The sequence below is a fragment of the Crocuta crocuta genome, unplaced genomic scaffold, assembly GCF_008692635.1.
Source record: "Crocuta crocuta isolate KB4526 unplaced genomic scaffold, BGI_CrCroc_1.0 scaffold53, whole genome shotgun sequence".
Taxonomy (NCBI): Eukaryota; Metazoa; Chordata; class Mammalia; order Carnivora; family Hyaenidae; genus Crocuta; species Crocuta crocuta.
This window is the reverse complement of record NW_027529432.1, coordinates 2,184,994-2,206,308: the sequence shown is the minus strand read 5'-3', so window position 1 is coordinate 2,206,308 and position 21,315 is coordinate 2,184,994. Positions and strand designations below refer to the sequence as shown.

The following is a 21,315-nucleotide window of genomic DNA, read 5'->3' as shown; positions in this document are numbered from 1 at the left end:
CAATGGGCAAAAGACAGCCTCTTTAACAGATGGTGCAGGAAGAAATGGACAGCAACATGCAGAAGAATGAAATTAGATCATTTTCTCACACCATACACAAAAATAAACTCTAAATGGATAAAGGACCTAAATGTGAGACAGGAAACTATCAAAATCCTAGAAGAGAAAGCAGAACNGAAAAATAGTTGGGGAGAGGGAGGGAGGCAGGCAAACCATGAGAGACTCTTGAATACTGAGAACAAACTGAGTCCTGATGGGGGTGGGGGAGAGGGAAAGGGGAGAGATGGGCATGGAGGAGGGCCCTTGTTGGGATGAGCACTGGGTGTTATATGGAAACCAACCTGACAATAAACTATGAAAGAAAAAAAAGAAAGAAAAAAAAAAAGTAGTCAGGAAAGTACTGGGCACCACAATGACTAGGAAGAAAGATTTGGGAGCCTTCCTCCAAGGTGTCCCCTCAGTGGCACCTTCTTCCAGTAGCCAATCCGTTTTGTCACCCCTCCTACCCTGTTCCTGGGCTGAACCAATAAAATATAGCAGAAGTGATAATATGTCAGTTCTGAGGCTACGTTATAGAAACTGAGGTTTCCATCTTGGATCTCTCTTCCTTTCTCTCTCTTGGATCAGTTATTCCGAGGGAAAGCACGTCATGAGCAGTCCCATGGAGGGGCTCATGCCGCAAGGAACTGAGGTCTCTGGACAGGAAGGAATGGAGGCCGGCCCACAACCACATGAGGGAACTTAGAAGGTGACTTTCCAGACCACAGCCTCCATGGAGCCGTGAGCTGACTGTAGACTTGCCTAACAGCTAGATTAGCTCACGAGACACTCGAGCCAGAGTCCTCAACTTGGCTGCTCCCAGATTCCTGGTGCACACAGAAGCTGCTAAAACACAATAGAGGGCAACAATAGATCGCTATACAGAGGACTAGCGGGCACTAAAACACGCTATAAAGCCTCTGTAATTAACACAGATGGTAGTGGGAGACGGATAGACAGACTAATGGAGCAAAATAGAAAACCTAACCCAAGCACAGTAGAAATTCGGTATAGGAAAGGAAGCACAGAAGGCATCTCCACTCATTAAAGATGATCTTTATGATAAAAAGTGTGGGGCAACTGACTAACCATTTGGACAAAGAAAAAAAAAATAGACCCATTCCTTACATTCTACATGAGTTGTTGGATCAGGAAGCTAAATGTAAAATACAAAACCACAAAAGCACTACAAGAAAATATGGGTGAGTTCCTCTTTAACCTCTGAGTAGAAAAGGGCTTTCTTATTCTGATTCAAAATCCAGAGACGATAAAAGAGACGATTAATAAATTTGACTACCTTCCATGAAGAAAAGATTTTTGCACGGCAAAAAATGCCATAAACAAGGGGCTCCTGGGTGGCTCAGTCGGTTAAACATTTGACTTCAGCTCGGGTCGTGATCTCACGGTTTGTGAGTTCGAGCCCCGAGTCGGGCTCTGTGCTGTCAGCACGAAGACCACTCCAGATAGTCTCTCTTTCTCTCTCTCTCTCTTCTCCTCCCCCACGTGCACACTCATGTGCTTTCTCTCTAAAAAATAAAAAAACGTTATTAAAATGCCTCAGACAACCATCTGAGGACCAGCAGGGGACACATCGGGAGACAAAAATCAACACGCTGAGGATGTCAGAGTAGAAACACAAGAAAAAGCTAAATCTCTGATGATACCATTGAACCAGTTAATTATCAGAGGAATTTACCACCTACTTGAACTTCTTGTAATGTGAAATAATAAATGTCCTTTATTTTAAAGCCTTTAGAAGGGGAGCTTTTTATTTGCTGTTGAAATTATCTCATGTTAATATTTGATCCCCATAAAACATTCCAGCAATAGAAACATTGTATATAAAATAGAAAACAAAAGCTCCTCACAAATTAAGAGAAAAATTTTTGACTTATATCCTTAATATAGAAAGAACTATTACAGGGGCACCTGGGTGGCTCAGTCAGTTGAGCATCCAACTTCAGCTCAGTTCATGATCTCGCAGTTTGTGAGTTCGAGCCCTGCATCGGGCTCTGTGCTGACAGCTCAGAGCCTGGAGCCTGCTTCAGATTCTGTGTCTCCCTCTCTCTGCCCCTCCCCTGCTCTTGCTGTCTCCCACTGTCTGTCAATAATAAATAAATGTTAAAAAATTTTTAAAGAAAAGAAAGAACTATTACAAAATGAGAGACAAAAGACCAAAACCCTGATTTTATTAAAAAATTTTTTTTAACCCTGATCTTTTAAAATGGAGAAAGAGCTGAACAGGAAACTCCCAGAATAAAAGACATAAAAATCCTTTTCAGGGACGCCTCGGTGACTCAGTCGGTTGAATGTCTCATTCTTGATTTTGGCTCAGGTCGTGGGATCGAGCCCCGGGCTCTGGGCTGAGTATGGAGCCTGCTTGCGATTCTCTCTCTCCCCCATTCTCAATCTCTCTCTCTAAAATAAAAATAAATTCATAAAAATAAATTTTAAAAAGAATCTTTTTCAAACATATGAAAATATGTTCAAACTCACCTAAATGAATCAAATTAAATCAACACCGAAACACCCATCAGATTGGTAAAAAGTAGACAATACCACAACATATTTCGTTGGTGAGGCTGTGGGGAAACAAACTTATATGTCGCCAATGGAAACGGGAACTGGTGCAACAATCCTTCCGTGGGGAAATCTGGCACCTTCTAGCAAAGCTACATATGGACTTACTTTTTGGCCCGGCAATGCTGCCTCTAGAAATTTCCCCTGAGAAGACATCTCTAACCATATGAAAGCATACACGCACAAGGTTATTTATGGAGGCATTGCTTGTCATTGCAAATAACTGAAATGAACTTTACATGCTATACCATACGGGGGAGGTGGGTGAATAGATTTGGTACATCTAGACAATGCAAATAAAAGAAAAAAAAAAGAATGAGAAAAATCTCTATGAACCATGAGGGAGTAATTTCCGGCAGCAGATAGGGTGCTACCCTTTACGTAAGAGGGAAGAGATTTTAAGAAAATAGACCCACACCGGTTCCTTTGTGCAAAAAGAAAGACAAGAAAGATAAACCACCACACTTTTATGGAGTAAGTGGGAATGGGTTAGAAAGAATCCAGGGGGCACCTGGTTGGCTCAGTTGGTTGAGCGTCTGACTTCAACTCACGGTTCATGAGTTCGCAGCTCGCATTGGGCTTGCTGCTATTAGCACAGAGCCCGCTTCCGGTCCTCTGGCCTCCTCTCTCTCTGCTGCTCCCCGGGTTATGCTCTCTTGCTCTCTCTCTCTCTCTCTCTCAAAAAATAAATAAACATTTAAAAACAAAAGTAATCAGGGCTTTTTGGAGAAAGGGTTCATTTCCCGGCTAGGGCAGATAAAACAGGATGAGTCTGGAATAGCACACAGTGACAGAAAGTAAGGAAGTACTCAGAAAATGATGGGGGGCACTTCAGGGGGCCAAGAGCCAATCTGAAGGAGCCCTCAAGGGCCAAATCTGGGACAATTTGAGCAAGGAAGTGAGTAATGATAGTGTATTGGGGGTCTCCAGAGAAAGAGGGCCAATAAGATAAATATGGCAAGAGATTTATTAACAGGAATTGGCTCATGCAATTATGGAGACTGAAAAGTCCCACAGTCTTCCATGTGCAAGCTGGAGCCCACGGAGAACCATGGTATGATTCCATCAGAGTCTGAAAACCTGAAAACCGGAAGCACTAAGAGCCGGGGTGCCAGGGTGGCTCAGTGGTTAAGCGGCCACCTTAGGAGCAGAAGATTGATGTCCAGCTCGAGCAATCCGGCAAGGGGCAAATTCCCCCCACCTTTTGTTTTCTTCAGACCCTCACTGGATCGGATGACACCCACTCACTTGGGGAGGGTAACTGCTTCCCCGAATCCACTGATTCTTATATTCATTTCATCCTGGAACACCTTCACAAACACACCCCAAAATAATGTTTAGCCAAATATCTGGGCATTCCATTATCCAGTCAAGTTGACACAAAAATGAAGCATCGCAGATAGTAATAGATTATTACTTATAAATAAAATGAATATTCATGAGCCTATACTCATATAAATAAGTAAGTGGGGGAGAAGAAACAGCTCTTCCTTACAGTAGGATTCTAATAAATAAATGTAGAAGGAACGACAGAAATAGAAAATCAGGGGGGCACCTGGGTGGCTCAGCGGGTTGAGTGCCTGGCTTTGGCTCAGGTTATGATCTCATGGTCCATGGGCTTGAGCCCCACGTTGGGTTCTGTGCTGACGGCTAGCTCAGAGCCTGGAGCCTGCTTTGGATTCTGTATCTCCTTCTCTCTCTGCCCCTCCCCCGTTCGCATTCTCTCTCAGTCTCTCAAAAATGAGCACTGGGTGTTATATGGAAAACAAGTTGACAATAAACTATTAAAAAATAAAATAAAATAAAATAAATAAATAAATGTAAAAAAATGTTTTCATAAAAAGAAAAAAGAAAATCAGGGGGTGCCTGGGTAGCTTAGTCAGTTAAGTGTCTAATTCTTGATTTCAGTTCAGGTCATGATCTCATGGTTCGTGAGTTCAAGCCCCGCATCAGGCTCTGCACTGACAGCAAGAAACAGTCTTGGGATTCTCTCTCTCTCTCTCTTTCTGCCCTTCCCCTGCTCTTGTGTACAAGTGCAAGCTCTCTCTCTCTCTCTCTCCCTCTCTGTCTCAAACTAAAGAAATTAAACATTGAAAAATAAAAATAGAAAATCATCATTAGGCAAACCCCACAGTAATCATTGTTGCAGACATGAATCATTGATGGATGTTAAAATTAGTAAGTAAAAGTATGATGGGAAACAAGATGTTTACATAAGTCCAAAGTATCTCCCCATAGATGTTTACTAATCACAAAGAGAAAGAGTGACTTCTCAGGGGAGAAACCCCGAAGGCACCACCTTGTGATGGAAGTTTATATGACCGGTTAGAAGATATACCAACATCACGTACCATCTAAGATGAAGGGCTTCACAAGAGCACTTCACTTCTGGAGTATTCTTACCCAAAACGAATAATCTCAAGGTAATCATTACAAAACATCAGATAAATCCAAATCGAGGGATATTCTAGAAAATAGCCGGTCAATACACTTCAAAAAAAAAAAAAAAGTGTCAGATTCCCGGAAGAAAGATAAATCTGACAAATTGTTCCAGATTGGAGGAGTCCAAGGAGGCATGACAGGTGTGGTAGCCAGCCTCCAAAATGGCCTGAGGGATGCTGCTATTCATGGAACGAGGCTGACCTGTGTACCAATAGGATGTTGTGGAAATGGCACAGGGTGATTTCTGAAGCTAGGTCATAAGGGGCTTGGCAACTTCAGCCGTCCTTTCTCTGGGTGAAGCCAGCTCCCACATTATGAGGCCACTCAAGCAACACCACGGGGAGACCCACGTGGCGACGAACGGATGAACTGGAGCCTCCTGCGGTTATGTGAATAGTTTGCCTTGAACGCGGATCTCCCATCCTAATCAAGACGTCAGATGACCACAATCCTGGCTGACACCATGAATGCAACGTCCTCTGAGACCCTGACCAAGAACTACCCACCTAAGCAGCTCCCAAATTCCTAACCCACAGAAACTATGAGATAACAAATTATCTGTTGTGTTGAGCTACTACATGTTAGGGTAATTGTTACGTAATTGTTACGTAACAATAAAAAATACCGCAATGATCTGCAATTTGGAATCCTGGATTGGATTCGAGACCAGGCAAAAGACATTAGTGGGACCTTTGGCATAAATAAAACAAATCTATAGCTTAGCTAACAGTATTATAGTGCCATTAATTTCCTAGTTTCAATAACAGTCCGGTGGTTGCGTAAGATGTTAGCGTTCAGAGAAGTTTGGTGAAGGGTATTCAGGAACTCTTGACACTGTTTTTGCAATTTCTTGCAAGCCTAAAATTATTTCAAAATAAAGAGTTTAAAAAAAGAAGAGCGGGACACCTGGGTGGCTCAGTCGGTTAAGTTTCCGACTTCGGCTCAAGTCATGATCTCAAGGTCAGTTCGTGGGTTTGAGCCCGGCGTCGGGCTCTGTGCTGACAGCTCAGAGCCTGGAGCCTGCTTCAGATGCTGTGACTCCCTCTCTCTCTCTCTCTCTGCCCCTCCCCCATTCACTCTCTGTCTCTAAAAATAAATAAAAAAGAAGAGAAAAAATATGCTAATGAAAGTAGAAAGAATAACCTCACAAATAAAAGAGCAGAAATTAATAAAATAGAAAAAGAATTTTAAAGCCAAAATTGGGTTATTTGATAATACCAAGAAAATTGAATCTGTTGGCAAGCCTGATGCAGAATAATTTTTATTTTTTATTATTTTTATTTTTATTATTTTTAAATTTTATTTCTGAGAGAGAGAAAGAGAAAGAGAGAGAGAGAGAGAGAGACAGCACGAGCAGGAGAGGGTCAGAGACAGAGGGAGACACAGAACCCAAAGACAGACACGGGGCTCGAACCGTGAGATCATGACCTGAGCCGAAGTCGGACACTTCACCAACTGAGCCACCCAGGCTCCTCTACCTTTCTATGTACACTTGGGTAAGAGGTGTCATCCCTGGACTGTCCTTAACCCACCCTCTATTATCTGTCCCCTTTACACATGCCCTCCGGGCCTGCGTCCAGAGGTCTGACATGGCTCCCTGTCTCTGCTCAGCCCTCCGACAACACTCAGGCAGTCTAGCCTGGTGGTGACTCTTCCCTGGCTTTTCCCCGAGACTGTGGGAAATGGCTTAGCCCCAGACACTGCTTGGGTTAGGGGTGCACCTCACTACAAGCCCTGGGGGAGCTCAGTTCCCAGGGCCTGGCCTTTGGCTCGCAAGAAGTGCTGAGGCGTGTTGAGGAAGCAGACAGAGCCCTAGCTCGGCCAGTCTCCAGCAGGGTGACTCTGGCTAAGTTCCCTAGCTTCTCTGAGCTTTTACTTTCTCATCAACAAAATGGCAACTTGCAGGGCACCTGGGTAGCTCAGTCGGTTAAGCATCCAACTGTAGCTCAGATCATGACCTTCCAGTTCGTGAGTTCGAGCCCCGTGTCAGGCTCTCTGCTGTCTGCTGTCAGCACAGAGCCTGCTTCAGATCCTCTGTCCCCCTCTCTCTGCCCCTCCCCGACTTGTTCTCACCCTCCCCCCCTCAAAATAAATAAATAAATATTTTTAAATGACTTGTTAAAAACAAATAAACAAATAAAATGGCAACTTGGGGCGCCTGGGTGGCTCAGTCAGTAGAGCAGCAGAGCAGGCGACTCTTTATCTTGGGGTTGTGAGTTCAAACCCCAACTTGAGCTTAGAGCTTACTTAAAAAAAAAAAACAAAACAGCAGCTTCTCACAGGACAGGGATTGAGAAAATGGACAAGGTGCAAAGTAAACAGGGGGTGAGAATGAGGCTGTGGGGCCACCCTGCCTGGGTTTCGGTCCTGACTTTGTCTTTCCCTAGTAGCTCAGCAAACCTTAGGCAAGTTACTCAATCTTCCTGCACCTCGGTTCCCGCATCCAAGAAACAAGCATGATAACAGAACCTGTGCTGTGGTGCCTGGGTGGCTCAGTCGGTTAATCGTCCGACTTAAGCTCAGATCATGATCTCACAGTTCATGAGTTCGAATCCTGTGTCAGGCTCTGTGCTGACAGCTCAGAACCTGGAGCCTGCTTTGGATTTTGTGTCTCCTCTCTCTCTCTGTCCCTACCCTGCTGGTGCTCTGTCTCTCTGTCTCTCTCTCTCTCTCAAAAATAAACATTAAAAATTTTTTTAAAAAAGAAGAATTAAAATCATTTCTGGCATCCATTCAGAGCTCAGCACACACGGGCTGTGTGATAATCCTTACGATTCACAGCACACACAGAGGAGTAATTTTTACTATTCCAAACTCTGACCGGACGGAGGCCACAGACACAGGAGCAATTACAAAATAGGGTCACGTGAGACTGTGTTCCCCCTGGCTCCGTGCCACGCGCACCAAGAGGAGGGAGAGATTCGTCTGGGTTTACAGCCGATGCTTGGAAGTGTCTTTGGAAACTGTTTCTGGGCAAACAGGAGACGGAAAACATCTTCCACCATGAGAAGCAAGAGAGAAGCCTTTGCCGAAGAGACCAGCAGAGTTGGGTGGTGTGAGGATGAGTGAAGTTTGGCCACAGGACAAAGTGCATGGGGGGGGGGAGGCTGAAGCCCACGATGGGGGGGATCTAAGGGTCCCGTGAGGACAGGCTTTGTCAGGGCAGTGAGTGGAAGCGGGTGTAGCCATCTGACTCACGTGGCATCTGTCCCAGGCTCCTTCCAGCTGCCTCCCTGGACCGCAGAGGTTAGAAGGAGAAAACAAAACAAAGCAAAAACAAAAAAACACCTACGCTCCAGCTGTTCAGTTGCAATCACGTGAGACTTAACTCTGAAACTGAGTGACACAGAGCCCCCCCACGCACCCACCCCCCACCCCCGGGCATTCCTTCTGCCCCTGCGGCTCCCAAACCGCGACCCTGCGGAAGCTTCGGGGCCCCTGGATGGGAGTCTTCTCTCGCTGGAACAGCCTTGTCCCCGCTGCCTGTGCACTGCCACCTCAAGTGGCTCTGTCTGGAACCCTGCGCGGGAAATGAGTTCCAACAATCCCAACAGAGATGTCCCCTCGCTTCTCCACGAAGCTGCTGCCCTCTGTGCCCCCTGATTCTGCCAGAACCGACCACTCCAGGGCCGTCACGTGCCCACCCATCTAGTCATCTGTCCAAACCTTTGTTACTTAGTCCTGCGATACCCACCGAGCTCTAATTTTGTACCAGGCGCTGGACCTGGGGCTGGGAACAGGGACACAAACCAGACATGGCGCTCACTGTTTGGGGCTGTCCATCGCCGTGAAACAGACCAGCCTAATACTTAAAGGTTTGCACCGACAACCACCGTTTATTTCCTTACAGTTTTGCGATTTGGGCACGGCTTAGTTAAGTGCACAACTCTTCTCCGTGTGGCATCATCTGGCACAGCCAGCTGCTTTACCAGCAAAAGATGGGTTTACTGGGGAATCGCTGAGAATAATAATCTGGGACAAGCAAGCTACTACCGCAAAACCCCAGCCAAGTCCCTGAACCAAGGAGAGGACCGTCGTTTGACAGAGGCAAGTGGGGAGTTGGGAGTTATAAACTGGGAGCTTGAAGGATAGCGGCTTCTCAGTGGCTGAGCGGTGACGGTCTGTCATTGGCTGGGCTGTTGCTGGAGGAAGAAATTTGCCTTCCTCCTGCCGGGATAGGAAAGTAGGATCTATCTACTTGCAAGTTCCCTCTCTTCCTGTTGGGTCGGCAGTTGACAGCTAATGCTGGGTGTGAGAGCGCCCCCTACTGGCCTCCCGGCTCCATTCTAAATGAGGTTTCCTTTCATTCATTTTCACACTAGCATGGGCTCCGGATAGAGAAGAAACAGAACGCAATCCATGTGTGTCAGATAAATGATGGGACGAATTCCTGATATGTGTCCCCTGGGACCAATACCCAGATGAGTTGAGCAGTGGGCACTGCTAGTCAAGGAGTCTGGGAATTGTCTCCATTGCAATGCCTGCCTCCGGTAACGAGGCCAATGCCCACAGAGCTGGGACAGATAATGAGCAAGAGTGAACTTGGCCGCTGGGAACTGGAAAGCACTGGCCTCATCCAAGCAGCTCTAACTGGGAAGGTGGGCCCAGTGAGTCCAGATAGTCAAGTTTCCTGGAGAACCCCAAAATCCTTACTTCTTATGTGAAATCATATATTGTAAGCAAGGACAACTGATTTATAAAACTTGTCAGTGCTGCCCAGGCCAAACAAAACTCAAGCCAGGGCCGGAGGTGCCTATGGGCAGGCAGCTCAAGTCTCTGATCTGAAGGCTGCTTGTCCTCCAGAATACCGATGGTGCCTGCCTCCACGAAGCTTCAGGTTCACCTTGCCACCCAGCAACCCAGAATTGCTACTGTCTTTGTTTTTAAATCTTTATTTATTTTTCTGATTATGAAAGGAATCTCCTTTCTTGGTGAAAAAGTCAAACCTTACAGAAACTTGTAACCCATTCACATAGACCTAACCCTATCGCTACCTTCCACCCACATCAGCACCAGTAATAGTTGGTGAATATTCCTCCAGATATTTTAAGAGTTTCCCCCCCTCAAGGTCACAAAATTGAAATCTTACTATATAACCATTTTACAATCTCTTTTTTCCATAATAACATAGGATAGACAACTTTTTATGGCAGTGACATTGAACTCAATTTATCCTTCTTAATGCCTGTGTTTAGGAGGCACCGTGGTCAAGAGGAATGATTGTGGAATCAGATAGACTGGGGTTCAAATCCTCTGTCTGCCATTTTGACTCTAAGTGACTTTAGCCAAATGGCTCAATCTCTCTGAGCCTCAGTTTCCTCCTCTTTAAAATGAGGGAAATAATGGTGTCTAGCTTGTAGGGATTAAATGCAAACATGAATGTAGGGTTTGGGCACATACAAAGAATTTGATAAACTGTAGTTATTAATATAGCATTCTGCCGCACGGTTATATAATTTTCACCATTTGCCTATTTGGTGCACATGTTGGTTTAAATTTTCTCTATTACAAACTGTCCTTCAGTGATTCTTTGTCAAGATGGATTCCTAGAATTGAAATTGCTGGGTCATGGGGTATCTGCATTTTTCTTGACTCACTGAAATCCTCAAAATCATTTTATAAATTATTATACAGGTAATAGATGAATACACTCTCACTCTCATATAGTTTTAAGTTGCTTATAAGTATACGGGGTAAAACGCAGTCATATCCCTTCACGATACCCCTCCCACACCTCCCCTCCTTCTATTTTCCCTAAAGATGTCCCTTTCAAGGTGTATTCTTTCTTACTAAGTGTATGTAATACATAGCACGTAATATAAATACACACACAGCTTATGTTTTTCTTTACATCAAAGAGATCTTACTTCCAACATTTCTGGAAGTTGCTTTTCTAACTTAATAACACATCTTAGAAATGTTTCTATATCAGGATATGTGGACTTACCTCATTCTAATTACTTAAAGAAATATTCCAGACTACAAAAAGAGAAAAAAGTAGGGGCACCTGGCTGGCTCAGGCGATGGAGCTAGAGACTCTTGATCTTGGGGTTGTGAGTCTGAGACTTGTGTTGGGTATAGAGACTGCTTTAAAAAAAAATCTTAGGGGAGTCTGGGTGGCTCAGTCGGTTAAGTGTCTGACTCTTGGTTTTGGCTCTTGGTTTTTGGAATCTTGCAATTCGTGAGTTCGAGTGCACATGGGGCTATGCACTGGCAGCACGGAGCCGGCTTGAGATTCTCTTTTTCTCTCTCTCTCTGTCTCTCTCTCTCCCTTTCCCACTTGCACGGTCTCTGTCTCTCTCAAAATAAATAAACTTAAAGAAAAACAGTTTTAATCTTTAAAAAGAAATGTAGATACATCTATGTACCCTCCACCAGCTTAGGAAAGGAAGTGTTTTCAATAGAGCCAAATCCCTTGCACATCTCTGATCAAGTTCTTATGCCTCCCCATCTCCCATCCTAAATTTGGTGTATTTCTTTATACTTTCACTAGTATATCTCTATCCGTAAACAAAATATAGTAAATGGTATCATACTGTATGAATTCTTTTATAACTTGTTGTTTTGATCTACATTATATTTTAGAAATTTCTCCATGTTGGGAGTACCTAACTGGTTTCGTCAGTGGAGCATGTGACTGTTAACGCCGGGGTTGTGAGTTCGAGCCCCACGTTGGCTGGAGAGATTACCTAAGAAATAAAATCTTTAAAAAGAAGGAAGGAAGGAAGGAAGGAAGGAAGGAAGGAATTTCTCCACGTTGGATCTCCTCATTCCTTTTCACTATATACTATTCCATTACATGACTCCATCACTATTTATGCTTCTCTTCTAAGGATGGGTGCATATTTGGGTGTTGTGAACAGCAGTTGAGTATTTTCAGTGTCTGTTCCTTCTGGACAGATGAGAGAGTTTCTCTAGGAGCGAAATTGCTACGTCAAAGGGTACACACGTGGTCAAATTTACTAAATATTGCCAAATCACTCTCTACCTTGCCTCCGTAAAGCTTTTTGCCTTCAAATTCTTTTTTTTAAATATATATTTTTTTAATATTTTTATTTATTTCTAGGAGAGAGAGAGAGAGAGAGAGACAGCGTGAGCAGGGGAGGGTCAGAGAGAGAGGGAGACACAGACTCTGAAACAGGCTCCAGGCTCTGAGCTGGCAGTCAGCACAGAGCCCGACGCGGGGCTTGAACCCATGGACCGTGAGACCATGACCTAAGCGAAAGTCGGACGCTCAACCGACTAAGCCACCCAGGCGCCCCTGCCTTCAAATTCTTAACGCGTTGGGATGTTAAGGCTTTGCACTTTGACAACTCCCGGAATGAAAAATTATATCTCATTCTTGCTTGAATAGACATTTCCCTAGCTATCCATGAGTTGTGCATCTTTTCAAGCTTTTGGGTCACTAAAGTTCCTATTTGCCTTTGACCATTTTTCTTTTGGGTCATTTGTCTTTTCTTATTGATTTGGAAGTGTTCTTTTTATATTGTAGATACTAATCCTTAGTCTTCGAGTCTGTAACTTGTTGTTTTGTTTGGTTTATGGAATCTTTTGTTGTCAAATATATATGTAATTTTATCGAGGCATTATTTACCTATCTGCCCACCTCAAGTGTACAGTATAACGGATTTTTAGTAAATTTCTCAAGTTGTGCGACCGCCACCACAAATCGGTTTTAGAATGCTTCCCATACCCAAATATGACCCTTTAGATCTACTGACTGTTAATCCTGTTTATGGAACCTTTCAGTGCATAGAAACTGTATCTTTTTTTTTTTTTTAATGTTTTATTTATTTCTAGGAGAGAGAGAGACAGCATGAGCAGGGGAGGGTCAGAGAGAGAGGGAGTCACAGATTGAAACAGGCTCCAGGCTCCGAGCTGGCAGTCAGCACAGAGCCCGATGCGGGGCTTGAACCCACGAACCACGAGATCATGACCTAAGCGAAAGTCGGTCGCTTAACCGACTAAGCCACCCAGGCGCCCCGCATAGAAACTGTATCTTAAGGAGTCAGATTTCTTCATATTATCCTTTCTGGTTTGTGCTTTCTGTGTACCTTTTTAAAGAAATCTTCTCCTACCTCATATTGTCCTATGTTTTCTTCTGAAGCTTAAAATGTTTCCTTTTTAACATTTAAGTGAATCAGTCCTTCCCAGAATTGATTTTCATGTGTGGTGTGAAGGAGGAATCTGGTTGTTTTCCATATAGATAGTTAAGTCTCCCTCTACCACTTATTGTAGAACCCACCTCCCCCCCCGCCCCGGGATCTGCATGGCTCTCTCTCATGTATCTGCTTCCCACACCAGCGTGGGTCAGTCTCTGAGTCTCTATGTGGTTTCATTGATTTAATTATATATCACTACAATGTCTTAGGTACAATTATACTTGCTATGGAGAAGTCCCCCAGTCAGCGTTTTTCTTCTTAAAAATTGTCTTAACCCTGTGATCGTATATATACATTTTTAAATAAACCCTTCAGTTCCCTCAGAAACCCTTTGGGTCTAGATTGAAATTTAGGTCCATTTGGAGGAGAATTGAGAGTTTTACAGTCCTGAGCTTGTTAACCCTCTGGGCCTGATAAAGCCTTCTGTGGTCTGTATCTCAGGGGGAGGAATGGAGATACTTAACTGCTGACTCATCTTAGAAATATTTATTGGTCTATTTTTCTTCTCAGTTTTAGCACATCTTTTATTTTCCAGGAAATTGTCCATGTCACCTAAGTTTTCAAATGTACTGCTGTAAAATTCCACCAACTACATTTATATTATTTAAAAACCTCTGCTGCGTCTGTGGTTATTTCTGATTTCCATTCTTTATAAGGCAACTCTTTTTTTTTTAATTTCTTAATGTTTATATATTTTGAAGAGACCGAGTGCGAGTGAGTGAGGAGCAGAGAGAGAGGGAGACACAGAATTCAAAGCAGGCTCTGGGCTCTGAGCTGTCAGCACAGATCCCAAGGCAGGGCTCGAACTCATGAGCCTTGAGATCATGACCTGAGCTGAAGTTGGACGCCTGACTTACCGAGCCACCCAGGCGCCCTGTCTCAATTCTTTTTTTGATCAGTCTCAACAGAAGTCTATCTTGTGGGGTGCCCCAATCTTGTGGGGTGGTGGCTGGTGTCTCAGAGGTGAAAGAATTCACCCAAGGCAGAACAAAGGAGATAGAAGTTTATGGAATACATTGCAAACGAGGGAGGACAGGACGAAGAAGAGAAGAGAGTGAAGAAGTGAAGAAGAGATTGTTTGCCAGGAGGCAGGGGTGTGGAGCTGTAGTTAAGGGCGGGAGGGTGAAGAGGCAGGGGTACATATGGAATTTTCCTGTTTTGGTGTCTGTGCCTGCTTGTAAGTAGTCCGTTGGCCAGCTAGGGCTTATGGGTATTTTGAGGTGGGTTGCCTGATTGGTTGTCGCTATGGGCCCTTCTACCTTCCTTGGGTTCCCATTGCTCAAGCCTGTTGCTAAGAGCAGCTTCGACATATCTTATTATTAGTGTATTCAAAGTACCAGCTTTCATCTTTGTTCATCACTAGTTCAGCTTTACTTATTTTATTAATTTCTACTTTGTTGTTGCCTTTTTTATTGGTAAAATTCACATACCATAATAGTCACCATTTCAAAGTGTACAATTCAGCGATTTGACGTAGAGTCAGCAAGCTGGGCAACCGTTACTAGTATCTATTCCAGAACATTGTTGTCACCCCCAAAGGGAATCCCATATCCATTAGCAGTGACTCCCCATTTCCCAATCCAACCCCTGGCAACCACTAAATTTCTGTCTATGTGGATTTTGCTATTCCAGATATTTAACATAAATGGAATGTAGTCTTTTATGTCTGGCTTCATTTTTTTTTTTAACTTTATGTTTTATTTTTGAGAGAGAGAGACTGAGCGCAAATGGGGAGGGGCAGAGAGAGGGAGACACAGAATGTGAAGCAGGCTCCAAGCTCTGAGTTAGCCGTCAGCACAGAGCCTGATGCGGGGCTGGAACTCACGAACCATGAGATCATGACCTGAGCTAAAGTCTGACGCTCAACCAACTGAGCCACCCAGGAGCCCCTATGTCTGGCTTCTTTCACTTAGCATAATGTTTTCAAGGTTCATCAATGTTATAGCATGAATCAGCTCTTCATTCCTCTTTGTAGCTGAATAATACTCCATTGTATACATATGTTACACTTTGTTTCCCTTTTCACAGACATTTGGGTTTCCACTTTTTGGCTACGTGGAATAATACTGCTATGAACACTCGCGTACAAGCGTTTGTGTAAACGGACACTTTCACTTCTCTTGGTTATGTACCCAGTGGAATTCAGGGTCATAAGGTAAATCTATATTTATTTTCTTCCTTTTTTTTTTTTTAAATATTTTATTTATTTCCAGGAGAGAGAGAGAGAGACAGCGTGAGCAGGGGAGGGTCAGAGAGAGAGGGAGTCACAGACTGAAAAAGGCTCCAGGCTCTGAGCTGGCAGTCAGCACAGAGCCCGACGCGGGGCTCGAACCCACGAACCACGAGATCATGACCTAAGCGAAAGTTGGACGCTTAACGGACTAAGCCACCCAGGCGCTCCAATATATTTATTTTCTTGAGGAACTGCCAAACCATTTTCCAAGGGACCTGTACTATTTTCTGTTCCTGCTAGAAATGCATGAAGGTGCCAATGTCTCCATATTCTTGCTAACACTTGTTACTGTGGGACTTTGTGTGTGCTTCTTTTCTTTCTTTCTCTCTCTCTTTTTTTTAATAACCATCTGGGTGCGAAGTGGTCTCATTGTGGTTTTGGTTTGCATTTCCTTCATGTGCCTATTGGCCATTTCTTTGAAAGAAATTTCTGGCCAACTCCTTTGCCGTTTTTGAATTGGCTTATCTGCCTTTTTATTATTGCATTGGAAGAATTCTTTTTATATTCTAGATACAGGTCTTTCGTCAGATATATGGTCTGGAAATCTTTTCTGTTAGTCCTTGGGTTGTCTCATCAATTTCTTGATGCTGTCTTTGCAAGCATAAAAGTTTAAAGATTTTAAAAAATTTTTTAATGTTTATTTTTGAGAGAACCCAGGCGAGCGAGAGGGAGAGGTGTAGAGAGGTGTAGAGAGTGAGCGAGTGATATCATATCCAAGAAACCATTCTCTAACCCAAGGTCATGTAGATGTATGCCTGTTTTTTTCCTAAGACTGTTACAGGTTTAGGTCTTACATTTAAGTCTTTGATCCATTTTGAGCTAATGTTTTGTGTATGGTGTGAGGTCAGGTTCCCAGAACCATTTGTTGACAAGACTACTTTCCCCCCACTACATTGTGTTGTTGGTAATCAATTGACTATAAAAGTATACGCTTGGGACTCCTGGGTGGCTCAGTCGGTTAAGCGTCTGACTTCAGCTCAGGTCATGATCTCACGGTTTGTGGGTTCAAGCACTGCGTTGGGCTCTGTGCTCACAGATAGCTCAGAGCCTGGAGCCTGTTTCAGAGTCTGTGACTCCCTCTCTCTCTGACCCTCTCCTGCTCACGCTGTCTCTCTCTCAGAAATAAATAAAAGCATTTTTAAAAAGTATATGCTTATTTCTGGACTTTTCAATCTACCCCACTGCCTTATTTGTCTATCCTTTTGCGATTACTACATACTCTTGATTACTGTAGCTTTGTAATAAGTTTTTTTAAAAAATTGGGAAGTGTGAGTACTCCAACTTTCTTCTTCCTTTTCAAGAATGTTTTCCCTATTCTGGGTCTCATGCATTTCCACATGAATTTGAAGATCATCTTCTCAATTTTTGCAATGAAGACAGCGGGTATTTTGACAGGGACTGCTAAAGTTTTAGATCAATCTTGGGGACTACACTGTCTAACAATATTAAGTCCTATAACCCATAGATATAAGATATCTTTCCATTTATTTAATGTTCATTTATTTTTGAGCAAGAGAGAGACAGAAGATCCAAAGCAGGCTCTGTGCTGACAGTAGAGAGCCTGATGTGGAGCTCGAACTCACGAACTGTGAGATCATGCCCTGAGGACTGGAGACAAAGTCAGATGCTTAACGGACCACGCCACCCGGACATCCCTCTGTGTGTCTATTTTTGTGCCAGTACCACACTGTTTTGACTACTACAGCTCGTAGTAGAACTTAAAATCTGGAATTCTGATACCTCCAGCTTTGCTTTTCTTTACCAAGATTGTTTTGGCTATTTGGGGCCTTTTGTGATTCCATACATATTTTAGGATTATTTGTTCTAGCCCTGCGAAGAATGCTATTGGTATTTTGACAGGGACCGCATTAAGTCTGGAGATTGCTCTGTAGTACAGACATTTTAACAATATTTGTTCCTCCAATCCCCGAGCACGAAAGATCTTTCTATTTGTATCGTCTTCAATTTCTTTCATCAACATCTCATAGTCTTCAGAGTACAGGTTTTTCACTTCCTTGGTTAAGTCTATTCCTAGGTATGTTATTATTTTTGGTGCAGTTATAAATGGGATTGCTTTCTTAATTTCTTTCGGTTGCTTCATGATTGGTGTATAGAAATGCAGTGGATTTCTGTACATTGCGTGGCTATCCTGTAACTTTACTAAATTAATTTATTAGGTCAGGAACAGGACAAGGCTATCCACCCTCACCACTTTTTCAAGAAGCCCTGGCCACAGGGTTAAGAAGACGGAATACAAGGCATCCAAACTGATGAGGAAGAAGTAAAACTTTCACTATGTGTAGATGACATGACATGATACTGTGTGCAAACCCCGTAGTCTGGTTTGGTTATCGTTAGTCATGAAAGTGTCTATTCTTTTCAATCTGCTTTTTTAATGGATTAAACATTATTGGATAAGATGGATCTAACCATTCTCTGCTTAATGGACATGTGGGGATTTTTTTCTCTCCCCCATTTTACGCGCTATTGTATCCAGTATTTTAGTTTTCTTAACCTCATGAATCAAATACTATTATTTGGGGTTTTTTTAATTTTTTAATGTTTACTTATTTTTGAGAGAGACAGAGAGACAGACAGTGAGCGGGGGAGGGGCAGAGAGACAGGAAGACCCAGAATCCAAAGCAGGCTCCAGGCTCTGAGCTGTCAGCACAGAGCCCAACGTGGGGCTCGAACTCACAAGCTGTGAGATCATGACCTGAGCTGAAGTCGGACGCTTAACCGACTGTGCCACCCAGGCGCCCCATGAATCAAATACTATATTTGTTACCCCACTTATTAAAAATCTAATTTGTGATGAGTTTATTTAATTTTGGAAGAAATATGATGATATGGTAAAAATATGTGTCTTACTTTCTTTCATATGTGTGATACACATCCGGGGTCCCCACAAACAGGGCATATGCCTGACAGGCAGAGTGTGGGGAGGGGAGGCAAGATGTGAGCTGAGGTGTCAGAAGATCTTTCTGGCCATGTGGGGACAATAAAAGAAGAGTAGAGAATAGGAAAGGAGGGGTGCCTGGGNCTAGCCAGGTGGCTGTTAAACTTGGCCAGGCACAAGATGACGATGGTCTGGACTAAGAAGACCAGGAGATGAAAATGGAGACACTTTGGAGGGAGACTCAATAGCACTTCACCTCTTGAGTAATACGCTGTAAGAGCCTTCTAACTGTTTCCCGGCTCTCACCTTTGCCCGCAACTCCATTCCATTCGGTAGCACAGGTGCTAGAGTAATCCTTCTGGACCTAAGTAGAGCACGTCACACCTCTTCTCAGTGCCCTCCAACGGCTCCTCATGTCACTCAGAGTAAAAGCCAAAGTCTTTGTGTGTGTATATATATATATTTTTTTTTAAATTTATTTCTAGGAGAGAGAGAGGAGACAGTGTGAGCAGGGGAGGGTCAGAGAGAGAGGGAGTCACAGACTGAAACAGGCTCTGAGCTGGCAGTCAGCACAGAGCCTGACGCGGGGCTCGAACCCACGAACCGCGAGATCATGACCTAAGTGAAAGTCGGACGCTTAACCGACTAAGCCACCCAGGCGCCCCAAGTCTTTGTAATGGCTAATGCCACCTGGTTCTGCCTCCTCCTCCTCCTTACCCTTACGCTATTTCCACTCTAGCCACACTCGCATCCAAACCAAGACAGGTCAACTCTTACCTAGCCGCAACTCTTTATCCAGATATCCACGTGGCTCACGCCTTTCTACCTCCTTCAAGTCCCTGTACCGCTTCTCACTGATACTGCAACCTGCTTCAAGCACCCTACCACACCCTGACCCCCTTTTGTTCTCTTTTTGCCTGTAGCACGAATCACTTATTACCTCCCAACATAGTAGGGAATTCACTTACATCATGGGTACTGTTTATCATCTAGCACATCTACTAGGATAAAACATCACAAAGGCAGAGAAATCTGTTTTGTTCGGCGACATCCTAAGTTCCTAGGACAGGCTGCATCTGACACACAGTTGTAGACAATGGAATAAAAGACTTATTTACCAGTTGGGATGTGGGGACAGATGGAAAGGGACAGGGGAACAAGATGCCTATGCTTCCGGGGCTGGGGTGGGAGACGACTAGGGGCACTGAATTAAAGACAGGAGAGATTCCAGCTGAAGACCAGCCACGGGAGTCATCAGCACTTGGGTGGGGGTACGGAATCCACAGGAGCAGAGGGCATTATGTACACAAAACAAACAGAAGGGGCCCACGTGGACACTGACATTTAAATAAAAGGATAGACGGAGGAAAGGAGCAGATGTCCGGCCAGAGAGAAAAGCAGAGGCCTGTGGGATCACAGAAGCTGAGGGAGGAGACTCTTTAGAAGAGGAAAGAGATCGAGTCAGGCAAGAACTGAAAGCTGACCACTGGTTTTAGTCCCTAGAAAGTAACAGATGGCCCCATGGGGGAGCCAACTCGGTGACAGCTAAGTTGGTCAGGCCAGTTTAGGAGGTGGTGAAGGTGATGAGGCCAACCGCACGGGAATCTAGAGTCAGACAGACCCGATGCCAATCGGGCAGGTCTTGTTAAATCTCTGCACCTCAACTGTCCCACGTCCAAAATGAGTGTAGCACCTCCTAGCTCATAAACTTTGGTGACTGAGTGTTAAATGAGACGGAGGACAACGCAAGGCACGAACTGGGTGTATCGGCTTCATTCTGTCAACGAGCTGACCGCGTTGGCTGCGACTGCGACACAAACTGAAATACTGCGCAGCCCAAGTTCAAGGGTAGCTGCGCTTACGGCCCGGGGCTGAACAACAGAAGGAGAGCAAAGCTGTAGGCAGCGGGAAGCTGAAGTCAATCCTGAACACTATCCTCTGAACATTATCCCCAGATTAGCCGGAATTAAAGGTCTGCCTTCTTAGTCGCAGACACACCAGGCTGCCCCTCCCTTCCGTGGCGCAGCAAACGTTCCCGCTGGGCAGACAGAGATCACCCGCCCACGGCCAGCGCTCCCCGCGAGCCAACCCCGCCAGCTGTCCGCCCACTGGGGTTGGACCCAGCCCTAGGCAACGCCGCCTCCCGGCCCTAGCAACCGCTCACCTGCTTTTCTCTCTCCCCAGGCCCGCAAAGGTCTTTCCTTTTATTGGTCCGCGTAACTCTATCTAGGCCAATTAGTAGCAGCCACGGGGACCCAACTCACTCCCCCACAATTTGGGGGTGATCGCCGAGAAGCAAATTTTTCTTTTCTGAACCAGTTCTCCAGGGAAGCATCTTATTTGTGAACCTGTTGTGAAATCTTCCGGAATGAGACTCGAGAACATTTTTTCTCTTAAGCCCGTCGTGCTTGTCCCTTGCACACTCCCCCTTCCAAGTGGTACGGCCCGCGCGAAGCCCCGCCTCCCAGCCGCTCGGAGAGCCCGAGCCCTCCGCTCGGTGGAGTACACTCAGCGGAGGAGGCGATACCATCTTTCACGAACACATGGGGGGACTCCAGCCACCTCCCGGGTTGTCCCATTCCGCTCCGACCACCTCTCGCGTCTCTCGCTCCGGCCGTGAGCACCAAGCCTAGATACACCGGTGGCACTACCGCTGCCGGCACCACGGACGGTGCGCGGCGCGGCCAAAGGGCGGGCGCACTTGGTACGATCCACGCCGCGCCCCGCCGGAAGTGAGGTGTCTCTCCCCCGAAGTTCCGGCTCGCAGGGGGTGGGGAGTGTTGTTAACCGAGGCCGCCTCCGCAGTCGCGGGGATTGAGCGGGCTCGCGGCGCTGGGCTCCGGGTGAGGAGGCTGGGGTGGGGCCCGGGTTGTGGTTGGAGTCGGGACCTGGGCCCTCCCCTTGCGGTCTCCGGGGTCGGCGCGCCCCCTCAGCCCCGCTTGCGGCTTGTCAGCTGGCGG

General features: G+C 45.1%; 1 protein-coding gene across 1 annotated transcript in view; it reads left to right on the top strand.

The window, feature by feature from the left end:
- Positions 1 to 21,099: 21,099 nt before the first annotated feature.
- Positions 21,100 to 21,315, top strand: part of SYVN1 (synoviolin 1) — an 8,116-nt gene continuing 7,900 nt past the window's right edge. The window contains exon 1 of the mRNA XM_077759767.1: positions 21,100 to 21,198. The gene's annotated coding sequence lies outside the window, so the exon portion shown is untranslated. The remainder of the gene's footprint in view (positions 21,199 to 21,315) is intronic.